This window comes from Phyllobates terribilis, unplaced genomic scaffold (genome assembly GCF_046119375.1).
Source record: "Phyllobates terribilis strain yellow unplaced genomic scaffold, ASM4611937v1 Scaffold_35__1_contigs__length_13245226, whole genome shotgun sequence".
Classification (NCBI taxonomy): domain Eukaryota; kingdom Metazoa; phylum Chordata; class Amphibia; order Anura; family Dendrobatidae; genus Phyllobates; species Phyllobates terribilis.
In genome coordinates, this window is record NW_027362795.1 from 4,682,780 (window position 1) to 4,706,148 (window position 23,369).

General features: G+C 46.9%; 1 pseudogene; it reads left to right on the forward strand.

The window, feature by feature from the left end:
* The window catches only part of LOC141182695 (uncharacterized), a 172,020-nt pseudogene that overhangs the window by 130,050 nt on the left and 18,601 nt on the right, over nt 1–23,369 (forward strand).

Here is a 23,369-nt window from a genome sequence, read left to right on the forward strand (position 1 = left end):
GTTTCTGCCGGTTGTACAGTCATTTGGGTGGTCGCGGACCGCTTTTCTAAAATGGCCCACTTCATTCCTCTGCCTGGTCTCCCGTCTGCATCTGAGCTAGCTAAAGACTTCCTTCACCATATCTTTTGTCTCCATGGCCTAACCCTCCACATCGTGTCGGATCGAGGGGTTCAGTTCACCTCACGCTTCTGGAGAGCTACCTGTAAGCTGCTGGATGTCAACCTGGATTTCTCCTCCGCTTACCACCCTCAGTCCAATGGTCAAGTAGAGCGGATCAACCAGATCCTTACCAGCTACCTCCGGCACTTTGTCAATGCCCACCATTCTGATTGGGTGGACCTCCTGCCATGGGCCAAATTCTTTTATAACAATCATGAGAGCGAATCCACTTCCAAGTCCCCGTTCTTTATCGTCTATGGCCAACAACCCCGGATTCCGTTTCCCGTCTCCGCTTCTGTGGACAACCCTGCTGCGGAGTCCCTGGTCAGTGACTTTTCCACTATTTGGGAGAATACTAGGTCCGCACTTCTTCAGTCTTCTGAGCGGATAAAGAGATTTGCTGACAAAAGACGTCTGGATCCACCTCAATTCCGTCCGGGAGACAAGGTTTGGCTCTCTTCCAAACATGTGCGGCTCAAAATACCCTCCTACAAGCTGGGCCCTCGGTTCATCGGTCCATTTCAGGTCCTTAAACAGATCAATCCAGTGGCCTACAAGTTGAAGCTTCCACCCACCCTACGCATTCCCAACTCCTTCCACGTATCTCTCCTCAAACCTGCTGTCTTTAACTCTTTCTCCAATGATTCAGGTACTCCTCCTGCTCCGTTTGCTGCTGAGGACGTTTTTGAGGTAGAGAATATTCTGGCCACCAAGAGGGTAAGAGGGAGAACCTTTTTTCTGGTGGATTGGAAGGGGTTTGACCCAGAGGAGAGCACTTGGGAACCCAGGGAGAACATCCACGCCCCGCTTCTCCTTGAAAAATTTCTTGCCAGCCTAAAAAATAGAGGGCATAAAGGGGGGGGGGTACTGTAGCATCAGTGTCTCTACCTCCTGCCAGGCAGAAACGCCGTCCCTCTCACCTCCCCTCTCCCCGCGCGGCGTCCTCCTGCGCTCCTCTTCCGGCTGCGGCCTGCGCGCGTTCTCTCCTGGGCACTGTGCTTAGGGTGCGCGCGCTTCCCCTCTCTTAAAGGGGCCGCGCGCGCCGTCCTAAAGAGTCCCCGGCCAATAACCGGAGGACCTCCAATAGTTAAGGTACCTCCTCCAAGATGGAGGTGCCCGAGCAAAAGTTGTTGCACAGTTTCTTATCTCTGCTTCAGCCCTCAGGTCCCGCTGCTAGCCTGACTCCTCGTCCTGCCTGCCAGCCTGTTATCTGCCCGTTACCTGCCGAGCCTGCCAGCCTGCTCACCTGGAGCGCTCACCTGTTACCTGCCTGTTACCTGCTGTGTCTGTCAGCCCGCTCACCTGGGAGCACCCGCCTGTTACCTGCTGTGTCCGTCAGCCCGCTCACCTGGGAGCGCCCACTTGTTACCTGCCTGTTACCTGCCTTGTCTGTCTGCCCGCTCATCTGGGAGCACCCGCCTTTTTCCTGCTAGCCTACCTGGAGGCTCTGCCGTCACTTGCTGTGACCACCTGCCTGGTAAACCTAGAGACTACTACTTGCTCTGCTGTCACATACCGTGACCACCTGTCAGTTAACCAGAGACTTCTGCCTGCTTGCTGTGTCCATCCGTCATACCGGTCAGTTCCAGCCATCTGACCCGTGGGAGCCACCTGCTCTCTTACAAGGTCGTCCCCAGAGTAGCACCTGGTCCCTCTGCCCGGATCCTCCCTGGTCACGGAGTCGTTAGCCGCCGTCCGACCGGGGTCGGTTCGAATTGATACTTAGTTACGCCCCTCTGGGTCCCTCCTTGCACCGTGGCACAGAGGTTCCACCACCCGGACCCGTAACACACACCTTTTGCAGAAGCCCTAATATGACAAAATGGCAGAAAACCAGAGCAGTAGAAATCCCCATAAAGTGACTCCATTTTGGAAATTATAACCCTCAGTGAATTAATCTATAGGAGTAGTGACTATTTTGACTCCACAGTCACTTTCCAGAAATTATCACGCAGTGGATGTTGGAGAGTGAAAAGTGCAAATATACTATTTTATTACCCAACACATAGTGGCCAGATTGTTCTCCAGGAGACACACAACGTAAATTAACAGGGTTCTTCTCACTATGGTAATGTCAAATACTGCAAAGCTCAGAAGCGAGGGGGAGATCTGACTTTGGGAGTGCAGCTATTGCTTGATTGGTTTATGGAAGCCATGTTGCTTTTCAAGAGCCTTTGAGACACTAATAATGTGGAAACCTCTGTTATTCCATTGACAGATGATGGACCTGAGTGGTGGCTTGTTTTTTGTGAGACGAATAGAAGTTTTTATTGGTATTATTATCACTTACATAACATTGTTGGCTTTTTATTCCATATTTGGGAGACAGAATGAAAAACAGTTGGACACCACGCTCTACTGGTTCATGCTATGAGGTTTTCTATTAGACAGTCATTGTCCTGGTGAATAAGTGAATTTTTTTTATATAACTTGCCTTTTTATGGACAGTTTAAGTAGAAATGTTCAAATATAAAATTCAAGGATTTTTATTAAAAAATAATAATTGGTTTTTTTCTTGGCAGATGACTGTACCAGGAGATCAGAGGGACACCTGACACCTTCAATTTTCAAATCAGATGATCTTGAGATCCCACAGGATACAATTGAAGTGAATGCCATTACTCCAGATATACCATCATCCCTTCACAGCAAAGATCTGTCATCTGATCCTTTGAAACAGGTCCTGTCTTCTGATTCATTACCGATTACTAAGGGAAATCAAAGTCACAAAATAAGCACTAAAAAGCAAACTGCTTCTAATGCAAAGAAGACATTTTCACGTTCAGAATATAGAAATAGTTTTCCTCCCAAAAAGTCTTTTATTAAACCTCAAAAAATTCACACAGCAAAGAATAGATTTTCTTGTTCCAAGTGTGGGAAATGTTTTGTACAGAAATCATATCTTAATATACATCAGAGAACTCACACAGGGGAGAAGCCTTTTTCTTGTTCAGAATGTGGAAAATGTTTTAACCAGAAATCAAATCTTATTATACATCAGAGAAAGCACACAGGGGAGAAGCCTTTTCCATGTTCAGAATGTGGAAAATGTTTTAACCAGAAATCTAGTTTTCTTAAGCACCAGAGAAACCACGCAGAGAAGAAGCCATTTTCCTGTTCAGAATGTGGGAAATATTTTACAAAGAAATCAACTCTTATCAACCATCAGAGAACTCACACAGGAGAGAAGCCATTTTCCTGTTCAGAATGTGGGAAATGTTTTACAGAGAAATCAACTCTTATCAGCTATCAGAGAACTCACACAGGAGAGAAGCCATTTTCCTGTTCAGAATGTGGGAAATGTTTTATAGAGAAATCAACTCTTATCAACCATCAGAGAACTCACACAGGGGAGAAGCCATTTTCATGTTCAGAATGTGGAAAATGTTTTACAAGGAAATCAAATCTTAATATACATCAGAGAACTCACACAGGGGAGAAGCCTTTTCCATGTTCAGAATGTGGAAAATGTTTTAACCAGAAATCTAGTTTTGTTAAGCACCAGAGAAACCACACAGAGGAGAAGCCATTTTCCTGTTCAGAATGTGGGAAATATTTTACAGAGAAATCAACTCTTATCAACCATCAGAGAACTCACACAGGAGAGAAGCCATTTTCCTGTTCAGAATGTGGGAAATGTTTTAACCAGAAATCTAGTTTTCTTAAGCACCAGAGAACCCACACAGAGGAGAAGCCTTTTTCATGCTCAGATTGTGGAAAATGTTTTGGACACAAATCATATCTTTATAAACATCAAAGAACTCACACAGGGAAGAAGCCTTTTTCATGTTCAGAATGTGGGAAATATTTTACAGAGAAATCTACTCTTATCAACCATCAGAGAACTCACACAGGAGAAAAGCCATTTTCCTGTTCAGAATGTGGGAAATGTTTTACAGAGAAATCAACTCCTACCAAACATCACAAAACTCACACAGGGGAGAAGCCATTTTCCTGTTCAGAATGGGGGAAATGTTTTACAGAGAAATCAACTCTTACCAAACATCACAAAACTCACACAGGGGAGAAGCCTTTTTCATGTCGAGAATGTGGGAAATGTTTTAACCAGAAAGCGCATCTTGATAACCATCGGAGAATCCACACAGGGGAGAATGCCGCAACTACACCCAACTAGTCTCTGTAGAGACAAGAAAGGCCCTAGCTGCACAACTAAAAACGCCACCACACACCTAACTAACTAATAAGCCATTGAGGAATTTCTCACACCTCCTGAGGAACCAGAGGGGAGGCAGAAACACACTATCAACAAGGGAAAAGGAAAGTATGAAGTAAAATACGAAAACCCTGAGTGCGAAACAAAAACACATTCATATAGGGCAAAGAAGGCAAGCTAACCAAAAATAAAAGGAACAAGTATAATCTCCCAGAAACCTAACATTGTTAGAATGAAAAGGCACTGGGAGGGAAAGCAAACTGACCGGGAGGATAGTTTCACCTTTGTGGTGAAACTTATAAAATTCATTCTCGCCAACTGTATATGTAAAACCCGTCCATTTATAATGACCATGGACAAGATAAAGATTCCCAACTCACATCAGGATTACAAGATTCCAGGTACTTTCAGCTGCATCACCTCTAATGTAGTTACTTAATTATATATACCAAATGTCCAACTGGGGGTCTGTATGTAGGGGAGACAGGGCAAAAATTTAAAACAAGGATGAATTCTCATCGCCACACAATAAAAGAAAAAAGAATAGATCTACTTCTGGCCACAACTGCTTCTCCCTCTCCCATGCTGATAGTTCTGCTTCAAGTCTCTTATCTTATCTATTGCATTATTCCTGTGCCCTGTTGTGTATAAATATGTGACTCTTCAGATTTTGTGTTATACTTTGTCTGATGAAGAGACCAGAGTAGTCTCAAAAGCTTACTGACTAATGGCTAACTGAAAAGATGGTATCAACCACGGAGGACTTTCAGATTTTTATATTTTTCTCCAAACAGCAATTTTAAGATCTCTACACAGGTGTTCAATGGGATTTAGATCCGGATTCATTGCTGGTCAGAACTGTCCAGGACTTTGTTTCCATCCATTTTCTGGGTGCTTCTTGAAGTTCTGTATGTTTGGGGTCATTGTCATGCTGGAAGACCCATGACCTAGCACGCAAACCCAGCTTTCTGACACTAGGCACTACATTGTGCCCCAAAATTCTTTGCTAATCTTCAGATTTCATGATGCCTTGCACATGATCAAGGTACCTGACCAAAGGCAGCAAAACAACCCAAAAACATCTTTGAAGCGCCACCATATTTGACTGTATGTGTTGTAAATTTATTGATTATATGTTGCGCACCTTGGACATAGGAACATCCGGATCTCTAAAGATGGACTTATAACCTTGAAATTATTGATATTTTTCAACAAGTTTGGTTCTCAAGTCCTCCGACAGTTCTCTTCTCCTTTTTCTGTTTTCTCCATGCTTAGTGTGGATCATATATGCACACAATGCAAAGATTGAATCAACTTCTCCCTTTTTTATCTGGTTTTATTTGTGATTTTCATATTGCCCACACCTGTTATTTGCGACAATTGCGTTTGAACAAGCTTCACATGCTTGAAACAAAGTTGTTTACCCACAATTTTGGCAAGGTGTCAACAATTTTGTCCGACCTATTTTATGTGGGTTTGTGTGAAATTATGTTCAAGTTGCCTTTTTTTTCTGTGTTTTCTTGTGTTGTTCCAATACATGCAAAGGAAATAAATGTGTATAACAAAACATGTAATTGCAATAATTTTCTGGGAGAATTACTTCATTTTCTGGAACAATTTCAAGGGATCCAACACTTTTGACCATGACTTGTTTTTCTTGCCTTTTTAATTTGTTGCAGCATATCATCCTCTTCATGTTCAGCTATATTAGGAGGATTGTAACAAAGTCCAATTAGCAGCTTTCCATTATTACCATTTCCATGTACATTTACCCAAACTGATTTTACATCAGGGATGTAAAGCTCAAAACATGCAGAGGGCCAAAATAAAAAACTTGGACAAAGTTGTGGACCAACCAGTATACAGTATAATGGGCCCCACATAGTCCTCCATGCAGAATAATGGGCCCCACATAATCCTCCATACAGTATGATTGACCCCACATAGCTTTCCATACAGTTAAATGGGCCCCACAAAGTCCTCCATGTAGAATAATGGCCCCACATAGGTGTGGTTCTGGTGTCGTGGGTCAAATATAATCACCAAGAGTTGGGCATGTGTGCTGTACATTGTCGAAGCTGCCCCCATGTCGTCATTGAGCTTGAGGTCTTAAGTTGGTTTTAATGAAAATACACACCCGTCTACCTATTTTTCTTTCCTATCCGTTTGAATGTAGTGTAACCCTCTATGTTTGACACCAAGTCATGGCTTTCATCCAACCAGGTTTCTGTAATCTGTGGCTGACCTAAGAGTCTCTAATTCATTTTGTTTTCAAGACTTCTTTCATTTGCCTGCAGACATTTAATACTATTAGCACATTTATTACTGTTACTCGCCTCCTTACTTTCCTTGAATGTCTCACTCTGTCTATTCTACCCCCTTATTTGCACGGCTACCCTCCCTCCCCCAGATTCTAGTTTGAAAGCTCCTCCATCCATCTGACCATTTTTTTCCCCAGCACATCTGCATTCTCCCCATTGAGGTTCAGCCTGTAGCCGACAGAAAAGTCAGCCCAGTTCTCCATTAACCCAAACCCTTTCTTCCTGACAATTATCTCCTTAAGTTCCCGCTGACTTTCTAGTGACGTAGTGGTATCAGCAGTATTTCTGAAAAAAAACAACTGTACTTCAGCTTCTCTCCTAATTCCCTGTAATCATTTTTAAAGACCTTTCACCTCCCTCTAACTTTGTCATTGGTACCAACGTGTACCATGACTGTTGGGTTTTCCCCAGTCCCACCCAATAATCTGTCTATCTGATCGCATGAAGATCCCCCTGTTAGTGGCACACAAAATGTGTGTGTTCTCGTCTTAGTTGTCTGCCGTCAAATTGTATATAGGATCTATACGGTCGGAGAAATCCCAAATGAACACTGAGTAGTGTCTCAAATAGGCTTTTTATAGGAAAAATCAGGTACCTTTCCACACATTACCTCATTGCCTTATCTCATAATTATGGCTGACATCTGTCGCTAATGGGTCATTTTTTTTAATATGTAAACAATTAAGTCAAGCTGACTCTCAATTAAATCAATTAAGTCCGTCTTGCACGTAAGGTTCAAAGGTCAATCAATATGGTCACTTATCTTTTATTATTATTCTGTAATTTCCCTAAAAGAAATAAAGATCATTAGCAAGCTCTTATTATCAGATTAATATGTTAGTCAATAATCATTAGGGATTTTCCATAATTCCATGTTCCACGTAGTATGTGGATCTTTGATCAATATAAGGTTGTTGGTACAATGTGGTACGGGCAGGAGGAGGGCATTTTGGATTGTCTGTAATTCTTAATACATAAAAGTATGGAGTTCCATTTTCATATAGCTTCCATAATCATACATATATTTATCCATAACACCCCAAATTAACTTAGGAATTATCTTAAGGACCATAATCTTTCCACTTGAAGAGATAATGCAGACGGTACCTGACCCACCTGGAACCAAGAATTCGCCTTTCTTCATAATCCCGATACCCTTCCAAATCCACCTCAATTATGTCTTGAGGTCCCCTCAAATTTTTTTAAAAGAGAAGAATGGAAAGAATTATTGATTTTCCAGGCAATAGGAAGCTGCAACTTAACTGTCACAGGATTTAAAATTTTAATAATTTTATAAGGACCTACAAATTTAGGTGCAAACTTTCTAGATATTATCTTTAAGTGCAGATTTTTTGAGGACAACCACACAAAATCCCCCACCCTAAAGACAGGAGCCTTCCTACGTCTGAGGTTACCAACTCTTTTGGTCCAGTCACTATCTACCAAAAGATACCTTTCGACCTCCCTCCAGACCTTAAAGAGGTTGTCCACTACTATTAACAATGCCCCCATGGATTTAAATTGTGCCAACAAGTCTTTTTGTAAATACCTTGCTTGTTCTTTATTGCCTGTGAGCGGCGCTATTGCTGGCCGCTCACCAGGTATCACGTGACCCCGGCTGCAGCTGGCTCCGACATCCACTGATGTCACCTCAAGTTCCGGCTGCAGTCAGGCGTGAGCAAGTGATGCACTCCCTCTTGAGTGATGGGCTGTGGTCGGGGTTTCATCGCACATCACAGCCCAGCATCCACCGCGCGCTTTCCCTCTCTGCTTTAGTTGGGAAAGAGCAATAAAAAATTGAATTGCACTCGGACCAATGTTAATGAATGAGTGACATCTCATCTGCCATTTTTTTTTTATCAGCTGAAATCGGGCTGTGAAAAAATTCACAGCATGCTGCGTTTTGCCACATATCTCGGACGAGACTCGCCAATGCAAGTCAATGGGTGTGTGAAAAAAATCGCACAGCACTCAGACCATGCGAGTGCCGTCCGATTCTCACGCACCCGTCTCTTTAAAAGCTTGCAATTCATCAGCCGCATACAGTTAAGCCCCCGTCTCACATAGCGAGATCGCTAGCGAGATCGCTGCTGTTTCACGGTTTTGGTGACGCAACAGCGACCTCACCAGCGATGTCGCTATGTGTGACACTTTGCAGCGATCAGGCCCTGCTGTGAGGTCGCTGATCGCTGCAAAGTGTCCTGGACCATTTTTTGGTCGTTGCCCTCCCGCTGGTCAGCACACATCGCTGTGTGTGACCAGCGGGAGCAGCGATCAGGCTGGTAACCATGATAAACATAGGGTTACTAGGGGCATACGTGCACCTAGTAACCCGTTGTTTATCATGGTTACGAGACTGCTAAAGTGAGCGGTAACCTCCCACTCACCGTAGCAGAGTGGTAACCATGATAAACAACGGGTTACTAAGTGCGCGTGTGCCCCTAGTAACGCGCTGTTTATCATGGTTACCAGCCTGCTCCTTCTTCAGCAGGCTGGTAACCGGAGCAGGACATTGTGGAAAGATTCTTTCCACGATGTCGCTGCTCCCCTGATCGTTGGTGAGCCTGCCTGTTTGACAGCTCACCAGCGACCACATAGCGACGCAGCAACGATCCCTGACAGGTCGTATCGCTGTCGGGATCGTTGCAGCGTCGCTAAGTGTGACGGGGCCTTTACAATACATCGGTGCCCAACAATTTAGAATAGAAAGAATAGCTATACACATAGAATAGATAGAAAGGTGTCAGTCATGTATATAATTAGTACAGTGACAGTGTTGGTTACTGTACTTGTCATTTATTGTTAAATTAAAGGATTTATTAAAAAAAAATTGGTGTGGGGCCCCTCGTAATTTTATAGTCTAGCAGAGGTTAAGCAGACAGCTGGAGCAGATTTTTGAAACCTGGGAAGGGCTTTTTGTGGGGTCTTGAAGCCTTTTTTTGGAAGCCTTGGTGTGGGGTCCCCCTATTTTACCAGCTAGCACAGGCGATGCACAGTTGGGGACTGATATTAATAGCCTAGGAAGGGGTCATGAATATTGGCCCCCTCCGAGGCTAGAAACAGCATCCCTAAACTGTCCCAGATGTGGCGCATCCATAGGATGCACCAATTCTGCCACTTAGCCTCCGCTCTGCCCACTGCCCTGTAGCTGTGGCAGTGGGGTTATAGGGCTGGGTTTGATGTCAGCTTATACACTGTGTTCCAAATTATTATGCAAATAATATTTTCTCAGATTTTCCCAAATTACCTATATGAATTGCAGTCATTGTAATTTTCCAGTCAAATAACTATTAGAGTACAATTGAAAGGTTTTTGTACAAACTGCCTATGATAACAGTATATTTTTAAAAAAATAAAAAACTCAAACTGCACTCAAAATGCATGTTCCAAATTATTATGCACAGCAGAGTTTTCAACCTTTTCATTTTAATAAAGAACAAAAAAATGGTCATTTTTGAAATTATAAGCATTAGCAGGTTATTACAAACTGAAATCAAACAGTTTTCAACTCAAAACTTTATTCTAGGTGATGTTACATTTGCACATAGGACCCCTTTTACGAAAGGAGCTTCTGAACTCTCTCGTCCATTGAATTTGTCGGGTTTTCGATGGTTTCTGCTTTAATTGTTTTGCATGAGGACAGAATACCCTCCCAGAGCTGTTGCTTTGATGTGAACTGCCTCCCGCCATCATAGACACTCCTTTTGATGATGCTCCAGAGGTTCTCAATGGGGTTGAAGTCAGGAGAGCATGGGGGCCACACCATAAGTTTGTCCCCTTTTATGCCCACAGCAGCCAGAGATGTAGATGTGTTATGTGCAGCATGAGACTGGGCATTATCATGCATGAAAATGATCTTGCTGCGGAATGCACGGTTCTTCTTCTTGAACCATGGAAGGAAGTGCTGTTTGAATCATAGAATCATAGAATGGTAGAGTTGGAAGGGACCTCCTGGGTCATCTGGTCCAACCCCCTGCTCAAAGCAGGATTCACTAAATCATCTCAGACAGATGTCTGTCCAGCCTCTGTTTGAAGACGTCCATTGAAGGGGAACTCACCACCTCTCGTGGCAGCCTGTTCCACTCATTAATCACCCTAACTGTCAAAAAGTTTTTTCGAATATCTAATCTGTGTCTCCTCCCATTTAGTTTCGTCCCATTGCTTCTAGTCTTTCCTTGTGAAAATGAGAATAAAGATGATCCTTCTACAATGTGACAGCCCTTGACATATTTGTAGACAGCTATTAAGTCTCCTCTCAGTCTTCTTTTTTGCAAGCTAAACATTCCCAAATCAAACTCAACATAAACTCAACATAAAGAAACTCAACATACATTATGGAATTCATCTTTACCACTTCAGGGATCCTAAAAGGGCCGACAATCTCTCTCCCCATGATTCCAGCCCAAAACATTACTCCACCTCCTCCTCCTTGTTAGCGCCGTAGCCGTGTTTGCATGGGGTGTCCATCAACCAGCCATCCTCCACTCCATGCATCTGGACCATCGAGATCATTTCATGCATGATAATGCCCCGTCTCATGCTGCACATAACACATCTGCATCTCTGGCTGCTATGGGCATAAAAGGGGACAAACTTATGGTGTGGCCCCCATGCTCCCCTGAGCGGGAGGCAGTTCACATCTAAGCAACAGCTCTGGGAGGCTATTCTGTCCATCATAGGCAGTTTGTACAAAAACCTTTCAATTGTACTCTAATAGTTATTTGACTGGAAAATTACAATGACTGCAATTCATATAGGTAATTTGGGAAAATCTGAGAAAATATTATTTGCATAATAATTTGGAACACAGTGTAAGGCCAGCTGACATCAAGCCCAGCTTAGTAATGGAGAGGCGTCTATAAGACGCCCCCATTACTAACACCATAGTGAAAGTGATATGTGAAATAACTACACTGCTCAAAAAAATAAAGGGAACACTCAAATAACACATCCTAGATCTGAATGAATGAAATAGTCTCATTAAATACTTTGTTCTCTACAAAGTTGAATGTGCTGACAACAAAATCACACAAAAATCATCAATGGAAATCAAATTTATTAACCAATGGAGGCCTGGATTTGGAGTCACCCCCAAAATTAAAGTGGAAAAACACACTACAGGATGATCCAGCTTTGATGTAATGTCCTTAAAACAAGTCAAAATGAGGCTCCGTATTGTGTGTGGCCTCCACATGCCTGTATGACCTCCCTACAACGCCTGGGCATGCTCCTGATGAGGTTGCGGAAGGTCTCCTGTGGGATCTCCTCCCAGACCTGGACTAAAGCATCCGCCAACTCCTGGACAGTCTGTGGTGCAACGTGACGTTGGTGGATGGAGTGAGACATGATGTCCCAGATGTGCTCAATCGGATTCAGGTCTGGGGAACGGGCGGGGCAGTCCATAGCTTCAATGCCTTCATCTTGCAGGAACTGTTGACACACTTCAGCCACATGAGGTCTGGCATTGTCCTGCATTAGGAGGAACCCAGGGCCAACCGCACCAGCATATGGTCTCACAAGGGGTCTGAGGATCTCATCTCGGTACCTAATGACAGTCCGGCTACCTCTAGCGAGCACATAGAGGGCTGTGCGGCCCTCCAAAGAAATGCCACACCACACCATTACTGACCCACTGCCAAACCGGTCATGCTAAAGGATGTTGCAGGCAGCAGATCGCTCTCCACAGCGTCTGCAGACTCTGTCACATGTGCTCAGTGTGAACCTGCTTTCATCTGTGAAGAGCACAGGGTGCGATTGGCGACTTTGCCAATCCTGTTGTTCTGTGGCAAATGCCAAGCGTCCTGCATGGTGTTGGGCTGTGAGCACAACCCCCATCTGTGGACATCGGGCCCTCATACCACCCTCATGGAGTCGGTTTCTAACATGCACATTTGTGGCCTGCTGGAGGTCATTTTGCAGGACTCTGGCAGTGCTCCTCCTGTTCCTCCTTGCACAAAGGAGGAGGAAACGGTCCTACTGCTGGGTTGTTGCACTCCTATAGCTTCCTCCACATCTCCTGGTATCTGCTCCATGTTCTGGACACTGTGCTGACAGACACAGCTACCCTTCTTGCCACAGCTCGCACTGATGTGCCATCCTGGATGAACTGCACTACCTGAGCAACTTCTGTGGGTTGTACTGTAGACACCGCCTCATGCTACTGTACCTGTAGGAGTGAGAGCAATGGCAAAATTAAAAAGTGACCAAAACAACAGCCCAAAAGGATGTGAACAGAGAAATGGTCTGTGGTCACCACCTACAGAACCACCCCTTTATAGGGGGTATCTCGCTAATTGCCGATCATTTCTACCAGTTGTCTGTTCCATTTGCACAACAGCAGGAGAAATTGATTCCGTGTTGCTTCATAACTGGACAGGTAGATTTCACAGAAGTCTTATTGACTTGGAGTTGCATTGTGTTGTTTAAGTGTTCCCTTTATTTTTTTGAGCAGTGTACAACAGCACCATGAATAAAATATTTTATTTGAAATAAACACAGAGACCTTTTAGTGTTCTAAAGTAAACCCTACTTACCATAATGCCCATTCCAGCTGAAGCCAATGTCCCCTGCAATGAAAGTTAAATAATAAAGCAACCTCATCCTTACCTAACTAGAAACACTAGCGATCTTAGGCCACGGTTCCACTATCAGTATTTGGTCAGTATTCGGTCAGTATTTTTTCTCAGGAGTGAGACTAAATGAGGTGAGGAACAATCAGAGAAAAGGTATAATAGAAACAAGTCACCAATTCCTGCATTTATCCCCCAATCCTGAGAAAAAATACTGACCGAATACTGATAGTGGGACCGGGGCCTTAGAATAAAAAAATGCGTTGTATTGACATCAGCGGTATATATTTGAGTAACTAACTCAAAAACGAGGAATAAAGTGCAGATTTTTGGGGGGCACATGATACAATATATACAGTTGAAATCAGAAGTTTACATACACTATATAAAAAGACACATATGCATGTTTTTCTCAATATCTGACATGAAATAAAAATAAACCTTTCCCATTTTAGGTCAATTAGGATTATCATAATTTTTTATATTTGCCAAATGCCAGAATAATGAGAGAGAGAGAGAATGTTTTTAAGGCATTTTTATTACTTACTGCAAAGTCAAAAGTTTACATACATTTCATTAGTATTTGGTACCACTGCCCTTAAACTGAATGACTTGGGTGAAACGTTTGGGATATCCTTCCACAAGCTTCTCACAATAGTTGGTCGGAATTTGGGCCCATTCCTCCTAACAAAACTGGTGTAACTGATCCAGGTTTGTAGGTCGCCTTACTTACACCTGCCTTTTCAGCTTTGCCCATAAATTTTCAATAGGATTGAGATCAGGACTTTGTAATGGGCACTCCAAAACATTGACTTTCTTATCCTTAAGCCACTTTGTTACCATTTTGGCAGTATGCTTGGGGTCATTGTCCATTTGGAAGACCCATTTCCGCCCAAGTTTTAACTTCCTGGCTGATGTTTTGAGATGTTGCTTCAGTATTGCCACATAATCTTCTTTGTTAATGATGCCATCTATTTTGTGAAGTGCACCAGTCTCTCCTGCAGCAAAACAACCCCACAACATGATGCTGCCCCCCTATGTTTCACAGTTGGGATGGTGTTCTTAGGCTTCCAAGCTTCTCCCTTTTTCTTCCCAACGTAACAATAGTCATTATGCCAAAAAAGTTGAATTTTAGTTTCATCAGACCACAGGACGTCTCCAAAAATTAGGGTCTTTGTTCCTGTGTGCATTTGCAAACATTAATCTGGCTTTTTTATGTTTCTTTTGGAGTAATTGCTTCTTCCTGGCAGAGTGGCCTTTCAGCCCATGTTGATATAGTACTCGTTTCACTGTGGATATTGACACAATCTTGCCAGCTTCCGCCATCATCTTCACAAGGTCTTTTGCTTTGGTCCTTGGGTTGATATGTACATGTTGGACTAAAGCACGTTCATCTCTGGGACACAGAACCCATCTCCTTTCTGAGCGGTATGATGGCTGGACATTCCCATCTTGTTTGTACTTGCGTATAATTGTTTGTACAGATGAACAAGGCACCTTCAGGTATCTTGAAATTGTACCCAAGGATGAGCCAGACAAGTGCAAGTCCACAATTCTCTTTCTGGTATTTTGGCTGATTTCTTTAGACTTTGCTTCTTTGTGCAGCATTATGGGAGTGTGTTTCAGGTGTGCATTAAAATACATCCACAGGTGTGTCTGAGAAGCTTCCAAACACATGACATTGTTACGGATCCGGGTGGTGGAACCTCTGGCTGGGATGCAAGGAGAGACCAGAGGGGTGTAACTAAGTGCCTACTCTGACCGACCCTGGTCGCACGGCGGCTTAGTTGACTCCGTGAACCAAGGAGGGACCGGGCAGGTGGACCAGGTACCACACTGGGACCGACCTTGTGTGAGAACAGGCGACTCCCATGGGTCAGATGGCTGAAGCTGACAGGTACAGCGGAAGAGCACGGCAGGTAGCCGGACGGGTGATCCGGGTTGGCAAGAAGGCGGGCACGGCAGGTAGCCAGACGGGTGATCCGGGTAGACAGGCTGGTGGGACACGGCTGACAGACAGGCTGGCGGGCACGGCTGACAGACAGGCTGACGGGACACGGCTGACAGACAGGCTGGCATGCACGGCTGACTGACAGGCTGGTGGGTACGGCTGACAGGCTGGCGGGCACGGGTGATAGACAGGCTGGTGGGCACAGGTAACAGACAGGCTGGCGGGCACTGGAACCTGAGGGCTGAGGAGAGTGTTAGCACACAAACAACAAACTTGCACAGGTACCTCCAAACCCCTTCCAATCCACAAGAAAGAAAGTCTTTCCTCTTACCCTCTTGGTGGCCAAAATGTTCTCTACCTCAAAGACGTCCTCAGCGGAGACTGGAGCTGGAGAGGTACCTGGATCGTCAGAGAAAGAATTAAGGACAACAGGTTTGAGGATAGACACATGAAAGGAGTTGGGAATCCGTAAGGAGGCCGGGAGTTTCAGCTTGCAAGCCACTGGATTTATTTGGTTCTGAATTTCGACCGGACCGATGAACCGTGGACCCAACTTATATAATGGTATCTTGAGACGGACATATTTGGAGAAAAGCCAGACCTTGTCTCTCAGACGGAATTGAGGCGGATCCATACGTCTCTTATCAGCATGCTTCTTCATCCGCTCGGAGGACTGAAGAAGCGCAGATCTAGTGTCTTGCCAAATAACAGAAAATTCACTGACGAGAGACTCCGTGGCAGGATTGTCCACTGCAGCGGAGACGGGAAACGGAATCCGGGGGTGTTGACTGTAGACCATAAAAAACGGAGACTTAGCAGAGGACTCACTCACATGGTTGTTATAGGAAAACTCGGCCCAGGGCAGGAGCTCAACCCAATCGCTATTGTGAGCGTTGACAAAGTGCCGAAGAAAGCTGGTAAGGATCTGATTGATACTTTCCACTTGACCATTGAACTGAGGATGATAGGCTGAAGAGAAATCCAAAGAGACATCCAGCAGCTTGCACGTGGCTCTCCAAAAGCGAGAAGTGAACTGAACTCCTCGGTCCGAGACAATGTGGAGGGGTAAGCCATGGAGACGGAAGATTTGACGGATGAAGTCCTTAGCCAGCACAGGTGAAGACTGAAGAACAGGCAGAGGGATGAAGTGAGCCATCTTGGAGAAGCGGTTGGCGACCACCCAAATGACTGTACAACCGGCCGATACAGGGAGACCCGTGATGAAATCCATTGCAATATGTTGCCACGGAGCGGAAGGCACGGGAAGAGGAAAGAGGTGACCGGCTGTAAGGTGCCTAGGTATCTTGTTAAGGGCACAATAGGAACAAGTCGAGGCAAAATCCGCAACATCCTTGTGCAGGGTGGGCCACCAATAGTGCTGGGCAATGAGCAGAAGTGTCTTCCTCTGGCCGGCATGGCCAGCCAGTTTGGATGAATGGCCCCAGAGTAAGACCCTCTTCTGATCTTGAGCCGCTACAAAGGTCTTAACAGGAGGTAGATGAGACAGGTCAAATGGAGCAATAGTCATTATTCTGGAGGGATCAATGATGTGTAGAGGCTCCTCCTCCAGTTCGGAAGACAGAAAAGAGTGGGATAGAACGTCGGCTTTAATGTTCTTGTCTGCTGGGTGGTAATGGAGATTGAAGCACAATCGAGCAAAGAACAAAAACCATCTGGCCTGACGAGGGTTAAGTCTCTGGGTGGTCTGCAAATAAATGAGGTTTTTATGGTTAGTGTAGATGACCACCGGGTGCAGAGCCCCCTCAAGCAAGTAGCTCCACTCCTCCACCGCTAATTTGATGGCCAGCAGTTCTCGATCTCCTATGGAGTAATTACGCTCGGCCGGAGAGAAGAGTTTGGAGAAGAAGCCGCAGGTCACCATTCGCCGGGACGAGGATTTCTGGGTGAGCACTGCTTCGGCTCCACAGGAAGAGGCATCAACCTCCAGGAAGAAGTGTTTATTGCCATCAGGACGGTGTAGCACAGGAGCTGAGGAGAAGGCTTGTTTAAGAGAGATAAAGGCATTCTCTGCCTCAGGAGACCACTCCCTGGGATTTGCTCCCTTACGGGTAAGAGCAGAGATGGGAGCTGTCCGGGAGGAGAAATGAGGAATGGAGAGGCGGTAATAGTTAGTGAATCCCAGAAACCGCTGAATAACCTTCAACCCCTCCGGTCGGGGCCACTTTAAGACAGCAGACATGTTCTGGGGATCCATCCGCAGTCCGGTCTCCGAGTTGATATACCCCAGAAATGGCAGTGAGGTCTGCTCAAAGAGGCATTTCTCGTACTTAGCATACAGGCGATTCTTCCGGAGCCTCAGCAGTACCTGACGAACATCCCTCTGGTGAGAGGGCAGATCAGGGGAGAACACCAAGATATCGTCCAGGTACACCACCACGCAGGAATACAGGAGGTCTCGAAAGATATAGTTTACTAACTCCTGGAAGATGGCTGGAGCATTACAGAGACCGAAAGGCATCACGCGGTACTCGTAGTGACCATCCCGGGTGTTGAATGCAGTCTTCCACTCGTCTCCCTGGCGTATCCGGACCATATTGCACGCCCCACGCAGGTCGAGTTTAGTGAAGACCTTTGCGCCCTTTAGGCGGTCAAACAGCTCCAAGATGAGAGGCAGGGGGTACTTATTCTTGATGGTAATCTGGTTGAGGCCCCTATAGTCGATACAAGGACGAAGAGAGCCGTACTTCTTCTTGACGAAGAAGAATCCTGCTACAGCCGGAGAGGTGGATTTCTGGATAAATCCCCTAGCAAGATTTTCTTCGATATATTCAGACATGGCACGGGTCTCGGCCAGCGACAAGGGGTAGATTCACCCGCGAGGAGGTGAAGCACCAGGTATTAGATCGATGGGGCAATCATACGGCCTATGAGGTTGTAGTGTCTCTGCCTCCTTTTTATCAAAAACATCCGCATAGGACCAGTAGGGTGCTGGCAGGCCAGGTAGGTTAGCCGGAGTAGACAGGGGTTGAGCAGGACGAACTGGAACCAGACAGATCTTATGGCGTTCCTGACCCCAACGGAGCACCTCTCCCGAGCTCCAGTTCAGGACGGGCTCATGTCTTTGTAACCAAGGCAGGCCAAGCAAGATGGGAGGAGAGAGACCGGACAGTACGTAAAAGGAGATCTTCTCAGAGTGCAGAATTCCCACCTGAAAAGTTACCGGCTCAGTGACCAGCAAGATGGTTTCAGGGAGAATGTTTCCATCCACAGAGGAGACTGCTAAAGGGTCCGCCAGACGTATGGTAGGAATCTGAAAATGCTGCGCAACGGCCTGTTGGATGAGATTCCCAGCGGCTCCGGAATCAAGATGGGTAGTCTCAAAAAAGCGGGTCTCACCACTGGTAACGGAAACGGACAGAGTCAAGGGCAGAGAGGAAAAACTCTTGCCTAAGACGACCTCTCCGAGCAGTTCTAGACACTGGAGTTTCCTGGTCTCACCGGGCAAGAGCGGATAAGATGCTAATTATTGCCACAATAGAAGCAACTCCCCTCAGCACGACGGGTCTCCTGGCGAGACTTGACCATCTTGACTTGGTCAATTTGCATCGGCTCTGGAGAAGACACCCGGGGGAGTGCAGGTTGCGAGACTGGACTTTGGAGGACGGGAGCAAGGCGCGGAGGTTTCCTCTCACGGTTCATCTCCTTAGTGCGTTCCAGGAAATGAATGTCAATCTGGGTAGCTAATGACACTGGGTCGTCCAGGGAGGGAGGTATGTCACGACCGGCTAGCTCATCCTTGATCCGTCCGAAAGGCCCTCCCAAAAGGTGAACACCAGGGTCTCATTGCTCCAGACAAGTTCAGATGCGAGGGTTCGGAAATGTACGGCATACTGGCCCACAGTGAGACTCCCTTGGCAGAGTCGGAGAAGTGAGGAGGCAGTAAGAGATTTTCGTCCGGGCTCATCGAACACCTTCCAGAAGGCCGCGAGGAAAGCCTGAAGATCGGACACCAGAGGATCCCCTCTTTCCCACAGAGGGTTAAGCCACGCCAACGCCTCTCCGGTGAGGTGAGACATGATGAAAGCCACCTTGGCCCTGTCGGAGGTGAACTGGTGTGTCAGGAGTTCAAACTGCAGCGTGCACTGATTTATGAAGCCCTGACATAGTACGGGATCACCACCAAAACGTGGAGGTGCAGAGAGCCAGGGTCTACAGCGCCCAGGGTGAGGTGCCGCTGGAGCGGGTGCCGCTTGGATAGAGGCGGACACAGTAGGGGTGGACAGCGCGTCCAGAAGGGAGTTGACTGTCCGCAGATAGGACAGGATAGTATCCTGTTGGTACAGGTCAGAGAGCGAAGGAGCCTGGGAGCCACCGGGTTCCATGGCCTGTGAAAACTGTTATGGATCCGGGTGGTGGAACCTCTATGCTGGGATGCAAGGAGGGACCAAAGGGGCGTAACTAAGTGCCTACTCGGACCGACCTTGGTCGCACGGCGGCCTAGTCGACTCCGTGAACGAAGGAGGGACCGGGCAGGTGGACCAGGTGCCACACTGGGACCGACCTTGTGTGAGAGCAGGCGACTCCCACGGGTCAGATGGCTGAAGCTGACAGGTACAGAGGGAGAGCACGACAGGTAACCTGACAGGTGATCCGGGTTGGCAAGCAGGCGGGCACGGCAGGTAGCCAGATGGGTGATATGGGTTGGGGAGCACGGCAGGTGGCCTGACAAGTGATCCGGGTAGACAGGCTGGCGGGCACGGCTGACAGGCTGGCGGGCACGGCTGACAGACAGGCTGGCGGGCAAGGCTGACAGGCTGGCGAGCACGGCTGACAGACAGGCTGGCGGGCACGGCTGCTAGACAGGCTGGCAGGCACGGCCGACAGACAGGCTGGCGGGCAGGACTGACAGGCAGCGGGACCTGAGGGCTGACGACAGTGTTAGCACACAAACAACAACCTTCCACAGGCACCTCCATTTTGGAGGAGGTGCTTTATATAGGAGTGGTCCTCCGGCAATTGGCCGGGGACTCTTTAGGACAGCGCGCGGCGTAAGCACAGTGCCCGGGAAGCTGTGCGCGGTGCGTGGAACAGCAGCAGCAGGTGCAGGGGAGCTGGAGGACGCCAGACTGGGACTGCAGCGGTGAGGGAAACGGCGTCTCTGCCCGGCAGGAGGCTCCGCTCCATACACCTCGTACACGCGCGGCACCGCTCCGTACGCCTCGTACACGCGTGGCTCCACTCCGTACGCCTCGTACATGCGCAGCTCCGCTCCGTACACCTCGTACACACACGGCTCCGCTCCATACACCTCATACACACGCGGCTCCGCTCCGTACGCCTCGTACACGCACAGCTCCGCTCAGTACTCCTCGTACACACGCGGTTCTGCTCCGTACACCTCGTACACGCGCTTCTCTGCTCCGTACACCTCGTACACGCGGCTCCACTCCGTACACCTCGTACACACGCGGCTTCGCTCCGTACACCTTGTACACATGCAGCTCCGCTCCCTACACCTCATACACACGCGCCTCCGCTCCATACTCCTCGTACACACGCGGCTCTGCTCCGTACACCTCGTACACACGCGGCTCTGCTCCGTACACCTTGTACACATGTGGCTCTGCTCCGTACACCTCGTACACACCCGGCTCCGCTCCGTACACCTCGTACACGCACGGCTCTGCTCCGTACACCTCGTACACACCCGGCTCTGCTCCGTACACCTCGTACACGCGCGGCTCTTCTCCGTACACCTCGTACACACACGGCTCCGCTCCGTACACCTCGCACACACGCGGCTCCGTTCCGTACACCTCATACACACACAGCTCTGCTACATCAACACTGTAAACCCCTCCTGACCCCACACATAAACTTCAGCTCATCCAGCACCATGACAACCAGCACAGCAGAGTCCTGCATCCACTGAGGCCCCTGATCATGTGACCCCTGACTCCTCCCCTCCTGTGACCTCATCACAGCTCCTGTGCGCACAGAACAACCATATATGTGGTGGCGGCTCTGCAACTGGAGGTATGTGGAGACCCCATTACTGGGCGCAGGGGGCATTAACCGCTTCAGCACGGAGACTCTTTTGGGGTCTTGTGTTGCCCCTTTATAAGAATCATAAGGTTTTTGTTCTGTTTCCTGTAATAGATACATACGACCCAACTATGGAGACAGGAAGGGAGGAAACGTATTGTTCTCATAGTACAGGACCCCTTTACTGGCCCCACAGTGTAATGCCCCCATTATGCCCCTTATGCAGGATGTATGATGCCCCCACACAGTGTAATGCCCCCATTATGCCCCTTATACAGTATGTATGATGCCCCCACACAGTGTAATGCCCCCATTATGCCCCTTATGCAGGATGTATGATGCCCCCACACAGTGTAAGGCCCCCATTATGCCCCTTATGTAGTATGTATGATGCCCCCACACAGTGTAAGGCCCCCATTATGACCCTTATACAGGATGTATGATGCCCCCACACAGTGTAATGCCCCCACTATGCCCCTTATGCAGGATGTATGATGCCCCCACACAGTGTAATGCCCCCACTATGCCCCTTATGCAGGATGTATGATGCCCCCCACACAGTGTAATGCCCCTTATGCAGTATGTATGATGCCCCCCACACAGTGTAATGCCCCATTGTGCCACTTATGCAGTATGTATGATGCCCCCCACACAGTGTAATGCCCCCATTATGCCCCTTATGCAGTATGTATGATGCCCCCACACAGTGTAATGCCCCATTGTGCCACTTATGCAGTATGTATGATGCCCCCCACACAGTGTAATGCCCCCATTATGCCCCTTATGCAGTATGTATGATGCCCCCCCACACAGTGTAATGCCCCCATTATGCCCCTTATGTAGCATGTATGATGCCCCCCACACAGTTTAATGCCCAATTGTGCCACTTATGCAGTATGTATGATGCCACCACACAGTGTAATGCCCCATTGTGCCACTTATGCAGTATGTATGATGCCACCACACAGTGTAATGCCCCCATTATGACCCTTATGCAGTATGTATGATGCCCCCCACACAGTGTAATGCCCCCATTATGCCCCTTATGCAGTATGTATGATGCCCCCCACACAGTGTAATGCCCCCATTATGCCCCTTATGCAGTATGTATGATGCCCCCACACAGTGTAATGCCCCCATTATGCCCCTTATGCAGTATGCATGATGCCCCCACACAGTGTAATGCCCCCATTATGCCCCTTTTTCAGTATGTATGATGCCCCATTATTCCCTTGTAAACAGGTGACCGGATGCAACACACAGGCAAACAGAAACCCTCTAACCTTATGTTACTTTATCTACTGACAAGGGTGTTGATCCGGACACATATAGGCCATTAAGTTCTCCCACGTGGAACACATAACTACGGACATGCGCAGTCACGGGTACGAGTGGCGCGGCGGCAATCAGTTTATCTGGCGTTTCAGTGTAAAGCACGTCACTTCTGGACATGCACACTAGGTGATGGACATTATCAGACCTCTAGCTCATGAGAAGTAGCGTAGGTGCAGTATATTATTGTAGACAGACTCCATTCTGTATATCCTGTGACAATTCACCTCTAGGAATGGGAATGGGTCTCCTAGTCTGGGGAGGGGTTTTGGATGAAGTGGAATGTTTAAACATGGGCACCTGGCTATTAGGCACATTATGCTGAACATCATGAATTATCATCCCTGTATGAAGCCCAATGAGCCTGTTGGGGAAACACGCTGAGGCAGATTATTGAAACATTCTCTGATGAGTACCATACCCTTTCCTTTATACAGGGTGGTCCAAAAGTAGGTGGACAGAAAATAATAACATTTATTTTGATTTATATATAAAATTATATTTACTAACACAAGCATAACATTGACAATTAGATATTCTGAACAATAATACAAAAGCCCTTAAATTTTATCAACGCAGGTGCTCAAACTGTTTTCCATTACAATTTGCACAGCTTTGAAGTCGCCTCTTACGCTTCAACAAACTTTTTTGCACAAGTCTCTTTGGGTATTAATTTCTTGAAATGCATCTCTTATGTAATTTTTCAAATCACTGACACTGTTTGGTTTTCGATTATAAACTTTGTCCTTGAGTACTCCCCAAAAGAAAAAATCCATTGGGGTCAAGTCTGGTGAACGTGCCGGCCAATCAAGTGGGCCTCTTCGGCCAATCCATTTATTAGGAAATGTTTCATCAAG